Raw genomic sequence first — 7285 nt, forward strand, 5'->3', positions numbered from 1 at the left:
ACACACACACACACACACACACACACACACACACACAAATAAAAAAAAATGTCCACAGTGCATTGAGTTTCAGCATATTGGGTTGCGTAACCATTACCACTATTCAATGCCAGACAACTTCAGCCCTCCAGGAGAAAGCCTAAACCTGTTAGCTGTTGCTTCTTTTTAGCCATTGTCCTCATTCCAAGATAATCAGTAATCTACCTTCTCTTGCTGTAGTCTTCTGTATTCTAGACATTCCTCCTAAATAGAATTCTATACTACATGGCAATTTTTGACTGTCTTCTCAAATGCAGTATAATGTTTTCAGGTCACCCACATTGTAGCATTCATCCATTTTTCACTCCTTTTAATGCCAAATAATCTACCTTTACAACAGCTTGAGACTGCAGAAACCAGAATACAGTGGATTCTATACACAGAGAAATTTAAAAAGGCATATGCATCAGCATAACTTAGTAACAAATGCAAAAAATAACATTTATGCCAGAAAACTAAAGATGAAAATTACATTTAGTTGAGAAAATATAACAAATAAACAGGCAAACAAAGAAAGAGAAAGTAAGGGTCGGCCTGATAGTTCAGTGGAATAAAGAGCCTGCTTAGGCAGACACAGTGGCCGGGGTTAGATCCCTGGTGTATCATGCCAGCCCCATCTGCAGGGCATGTTGAGACAGTGGTTGAGACTGGGTGTGGTGGCTCATGCCTATAATCCTAGCACTTGGGAGGCTGAAAATAAGAGGATCACTACGAGTCCTATCTGCATAGTGAGACCCTGTAGACCCTTTGGTCCCTGTGGTCCTTTCCTGTTTGGAGTTAGAAATGAAATTCAGGGAAGAATTGTTTTTCTCTCAGTATTGTCTGATAGACTTTGTTGCAAAGACTCCATACAGTCACAGCTTTGGACACAGACCGTTGTCATCTTAAGGAAAGAAAAACATCTTCACTTCACCTACCTGGCAACTGACTATTCAAACTCAAACTGGCACTCCTGCAGATATTGATCCTGTTCACCAAGGATTACTGCTTCAAAATATCTTAGGTAACAATTTCTTTACCCATTTGAAAAAAATCCCTTCCGCAGGAAGAAAAAAGAAAAGAAAGAGAAGGTAGGGCCTAAGAAGATGGTTGACTTTGCTTTATATTACATGTCTGCTAAAAATGAGTTTTTATTTTCAAAGATTTTATTGCCTTTATGTATACTATGTGTGATATTCATACATTATTTGTTTTAATTTTTGTTGCATGTATATCACAATCTTTTATATTTTTATTCTCATTTTATTCTTATTTCTCTCAACATTTTTTGACATATTTCTGTGTAAAATTTTATATACTTCTTTAGCTATGGAAAAAAGTATAATGTTCCCTAAATACCTAATTCCAAAATATTCTATAATTTTTGGATTTATTTCTTCTTTTAGAGATAATAGGAATAGTAATAGCATTTAATCATAAATTAGTGAGTTAGAAAACAGAAAGTTAGGATTAATACATCTAAAAAATTTACCGTTTATAAAAGAGTAACTTATTGTGTGTCTTCAATAAGATTAGATAAGTTTATCAAAGGCAAATTACTACCATGTACTAAATTTGGAAAACAAATTTCTATATCAGAAAATAAAATCATAACAGAACACCATGTAACAGTATTTCCAAAATAGCTCAACATTTGATGTAATTTTCTTTGGTTCTTCTGTACCCAGTGATTTCTTTTAATAATTAAAGACTTTTCACATGTACATAAAAACACAGGGTTTTTTAAAAATTAATTTTATTGAGAAAGAAATAGCAATAAGACAGTTTCAAAACAGATTAGTAGGACAGTTACAATAATTAATACATTGCATATTGTTGTCTTCATAGTAGTTATTCAGAGTGTAAGATGCAGACATGATATCTAAACACTATTAGTATAAAGTTTTCTTCTCATTGCACTAAGAAAAAGTAGTTGTATATTGATCCTATTTTGTATATTCATATTTTTTCACTATAAAATGGTCTTTCATTTATATCACCCTTCTTTGTTTTGTTTTGTCAGAGATGGGTATTCCATTGCCACTTAAATATTGTAGGTATGTGAATTCAGCAAAATAATCCAATATAGTCCTATAGTCCATGATAGTAGTGGGTGATCCACAGAATTGGCAATGTCAGAAGTTGTTGACTTGGGGCCGGGGAGATGGCTCAGTGGAATAAGTGCTTCCCTGACAAGCGCAAGGGCCTGAGTTCAATCCCCGGTTCCGGAAAAAAAAAAAAAAAAGAAGTTGTTGACTTGAGCCTCCCTTTACAGCTCAGGATATTAATATGGCTTTACTTTTTATACCTCATGTTTATACTTTTCTGCAGGATGGTTAAGACCAAAATAAAGCAAGACCTATGTAACAAAAAAAAGTAAGTTTTGAATCTGACAAGATCAGCCAAATCCCCTCAAGATTTACCCTGAAAGAATATATAGCAGTTTGTAGATCTTTTGTTAGTGTCAGCCATCTGGATGAGTCAGGGCACATTTTATGTCCATGTGGTAAATTTCCATAAATTTACAGATAAATTATATTGCATTTGAGTAGGTACACTGCCATAATTGCAATATATATATATATATATATATATATACACACACACACACACACACACACACATATGTATAATATTTAGCTTATTGTTTTTAGTAGCCTTCTTTCATTTATTTATTTAATTACCCTTTCTAGGCTAACCAGTAGTGGGTATAATCTCTCTTATTTTAGTATTTCTTCTGTTTCTTCTCATATCTGTAGGAAGATGATTGCTGTGTAGTTGTGTGTAAAGGTACCATAAATATTATATTTCCCTTAAGGATTGTGACCTTTAGGAATATAAAACTTTTTATGCTTTGCATTTTATCTTCTCTAACATTAGAACTGTGATCCATTTTAGAGTCTTACCTAGGTGTTTTTTCCTTACCTTCACATTTTGTTCTTTTCCTCTCTTCTTTTCAATTAACTCATCAAGGATATACTATAAAACTGAAAACTAAATCTATATTCTATGTATTGTCTTGGACTCTGGGCAGTAGGGGAGACTCCAATGTTTCACCCCAAACTTCCCTGTCCACCCTATTCCCCACATAAGCCTCTGCTGCCAAATACTCCTCCTCACAGTATTCCAGTGGCCCAGATACAAGTTCTTGCTTATATCTAAGTAGTAGTGCCCACAGAAGTTTTCCTACAAGCCAAGGACATTTTCCCAGACAAGCTAGGAGTCCTTTTCATACCCCTTTGGTACCATCCTGTCTGACTCTCAGGGGTCACCTTGTTCTCCCTGTACCTGGGAGAAATCCTGCCTGTCCTACACGGCAGTTGGGAAGCAGAGAACCTGTCAGTACACTACTATTGACCTCATTTCCTGGGCATTCATTTGATTATCCTTTATCTTGACACTAGAAATGCTTCTGTCACCACTGGTATGAATATGAAGCAACTGAAAAAGAATATCCCCACCTTAAACAGCTTTGAAAGTGTGGTGGTTCAACTAATGGTCAACTTGGAACACCCAGCTGAATGGAGTCAGAGTGGGGCTGGGTGTGCAAGGCCCAGCAGCATAAGAAGAGGACTGGAGGGTAAGATGGTGTGCTGTGGATTCTCCTAGAGAAGCTTGTCAGGCTGGCTTTCCTGATACATACTCAGCTGTTATTATCAGAGGAACCTGAGTCCTTGCTGTCACTTTGGATGGACGTGCTTCTTTTTGGGGGAGGTCTGGTCCTTACTTTAAGCTCCTTTTCCCAGCTCCAGCGCATATCCCTCACCCTGCTAGCACAGATCCTTCATGCCACTGCTGCAGACTTTCTACCTTCTACTACTGGCCTTCGGGCTTTCCTAGTGCAGATCCTTGATATGGACTTGCATAACAGATTGTCATGGGCTCCGGACCTCCAGCTGAGCTTGTGGAGAACATTTACATGGGCTCCAGGTCTCAGCTGCATGGCTTGGGCTGCCAGCACATGGGCAGGTCTCTTGCACTCGTCTACGTTTAATTTTCTTGGGTGAATAGTGTAAGATAATCTTTAAATTATGTGTCCTATATTAAATCTATTCCCTTGAAAACCTGACTGCAGTAGAATGTATCGATTATTGGAGCAAGGCACTAGTTTACAGAATAGAATGAGGACCTGTCTCTCTCTGAGGCAAAAATCAGGTAGGTTTGATACAACTCTCTTGAAAAGTCTCAGTTTCCTAAATTCTGGATTCCAAAGCTGTACCTCGTACCCACTGCATTTTCATCTCTGCCCTGGCTACTCTACCAGTATACTGCAGGACCAGAAAAATGAGGAGGACCTGGGTTCATGTTAAGCGCTTGCTGTCTGCCGGCTGGAGGCAGAGTCCTTTGTCTTGAACCTGGCAATCACTCCTTCCAGCAGAAGGACCGGACGGCAACAGAACTTGTGAACTTTCTAGTTGTTAATGAATTGGTGAGTTTGTGTTTGCTCCTGCACTTTTATTTTGTTTTACCTTCTTTCAGAAGCTTTGGGTTTTCTGTTCATGCCCTCAGACATCGTTGTGAGTGGCACTTTGTCAGAGACCTTTACAAAGCGTGGAAAGAAGTCATCCTAGCGATTCACAGACAGTGGTATGGCTGCTGTTTGAGGCTCAGGTTGGGGATGTTTCTATATCTTGTATAGATATTATAATTACCTGCCCATCTACAGGGCTTGTTAACTTGTTTAAAAACTACTTTTGTATTGGTATTTTGCATGGTTTCCTTTATACATTTTCCAGTGATTTTCATTATAATTATACCATTCATCATGTCTGTCATGATCTACTTTTGTGTTGGTGTTAAAATATGTGCTTCCTCTCGTTTGTTTCCTCAATGTTTATTTATGTCTTTAATTTTTAAAGAGTCTCATTATTGCCCAGGCTGATTTCCAAATTGGGGGTTATGATTGTCCCATATCCTCCTCCTAGGTACTGAAGCTACAAACACACCACAGGCACACAAGTCCTCAGAATTTGGAAACTAGCTGCTGTAACTTAGTTCTTTCTTTCTTTTATTCTACTTGGTCAGAACATGAAGTATTTTATTTTTCACAGTATGATTAAATATATCCAATGCCACTATCACAAATTCTGCGACACCTTCACATTCATAATTGGAGTGAAGATAGTTTTCTAGATTTCTCTTGGAAATTTCTGTGTGTATGATTATATCTGTAGTTGGTGTTTCCAAGCTGAGCATGCCAGCCTTATTTCTTAAACCATATCTTGGCTTTATATATAAAGCTAACTTTACATATAACTTGCAATTATATATATTACATATGATTACATATAATTTTATAATAAACTTATCATTTATTTCCTTGATTTTTTTTATTTATTTGAGAGAGAGAGAGAGAGAGAGAGAGAGAGAGAGAGGTGTGTGTGGCCAGCTCAGCCCACCAGGGGGCGAGGCTGGCTGGCATGTGGTGCTGGGGGATTGAACCGCGGTCCCCGATGCTTTGCTAAGCTTGTTCTAAGTAGGTGCTCTAGACCACTGAGCCATCTCTCCAGCCCCTTCCTTGATATTTTTGAAAATATTTCCTCCATTGTCTTATATACTGTTTTTGAGTGTTCTTCAGCGTTTAATTTCTACTTGAATTTTTGGATACATATGCATTGGTTGAAGAAATGTAAGTAGTACACATATATGTCTTGTGGTTTGTCATTAGGACAAAGTTCAGTACCTGATAGGCACATTTCACTGGTAGAATAAAGTATCTTGTCCTAATTTTTTCCCAGGTTGTAATTTAAATTTAAATTTAATCTCTTTCCTAGTCCTGAGTTTTTCTATTCCAAAGATATTTTTTTATAAATTTTATTTATTTGTGTGTGTGTGTGTGTGTGTGTGTGTGTGTGTGTGTGTCCAGCTCAGCCCACCAGGGGGCGGGGCTGGCTGGCATGTGATGCTCGGGGATTGAACCACGGTCCCTGTGCTTTGCTAAGCTTGTTCTAAGTAGGTGCTTTAGACCACTGAGCCATCTCACCAGCCCCCTCCAAAGATATTAACTACATAAATGCTGGAATCTTTTGTCCTTATAAATATAACACAACACTTCTAATCATTTGCATTTCATAAACTCATAATCAAAAAATATTCTAGTGGTGCTTGTTCATGAGTATTCTTCATTATATTTTTCTTGGAAACCAGTTATCCTCCTGCACTTTGGATTTATGCTTATTGAGATTATTTCTGCCGTCTCTGATCTGCTCTCTTCACAATTACTTTCCTAAGTTTGGTCAGCTTTTCTTAATTATCTTTGCATTTTCTCCTCTTATATTCTGTATTTGGACTGTCTTACTTTCATTCTCCAAATGAAATCTTGTGTTACTGTATTTCTCTTATTAACCATCTTAGTCGTCTGGAAGACTGTGATCTTACTTTTACTTAGTATATTTTTACGGATATTGCCCATGATTCCCCTGTACTGTGAACAGCCATCTGCCCTGATCAGGTCTGAACACGTACAGCAACAAATATTATTTCGGTTCAGAAGTCGGCAGCTATCTGGAGAGGGAGGGTTGGCATTTTCTTATTGTCTCAAGTTCCTTTAAGAGCTATAGTTTCCCCGTTCACTTTCATTTCTTCCTTTAACAATCAGGTTTGAGCTTGGGAGGCTGAACACTGGAGGATCACTATAAGTCCAGTCTGTGCAGTGAGACCCTATAGACTCTGTACTAAATACATTTTTAAAAACAAAACAAAACAAAACAAAAAAAAAATAGATTCCAAAAGTTCCTATCCTCTTGGAGATACGATGCATCTACTTGCTAGAAGTGATTCTTTCTTAAAATAGCTTAGCATTTCCACAAGAGCTCCCGTTTTAAAACACTAAATCTTAAACATTTAGTGATAACTTGAGGTAAGTTTCATGAGCGTTTTGCCATTGGTGGGCTATGTGTCCTCTCTGCGATTTTATTATTTTTGTTGAATGTTGTTTTGTTTGTTTGTTTCTTTTCTTTTGTTTTCCTGAGACTACCATTGGCCCTTTGAGACACCATGTGGACAGCTCTGCCTGTTTAAAACGTGTTATTACATGGGGCCAAGGAGATGGCTCAGTGGAATAAGCGTTTCCCTGGCAAGCACAAGAGCCTGAGTTCAATCCCTGGTTCTGCGAAGAAAAAAAAAGGTAAAATGTGTTATAACATATAGTTTTAACTTAGTAATGGTTTTCTTTTCTTCTTCTTCTTCTTCTTCTTCTTCTTCTTCTTCTTCTTCTTCTTCTTCTTCTTCTTCTTCTTCTTCTTCTTTTTTTCTTATTTGGTACTGG

This window comes from Octodon degus, unplaced genomic scaffold, assembly GCF_000260255.1.
Source record: "Octodon degus isolate 3935 unplaced genomic scaffold, OctDeg1.0 scaffold00001, whole genome shotgun sequence".
In the NCBI taxonomy this organism is placed as follows: Eukaryota; Metazoa; Chordata; class Mammalia; order Rodentia; family Octodontidae; genus Octodon; species Octodon degus.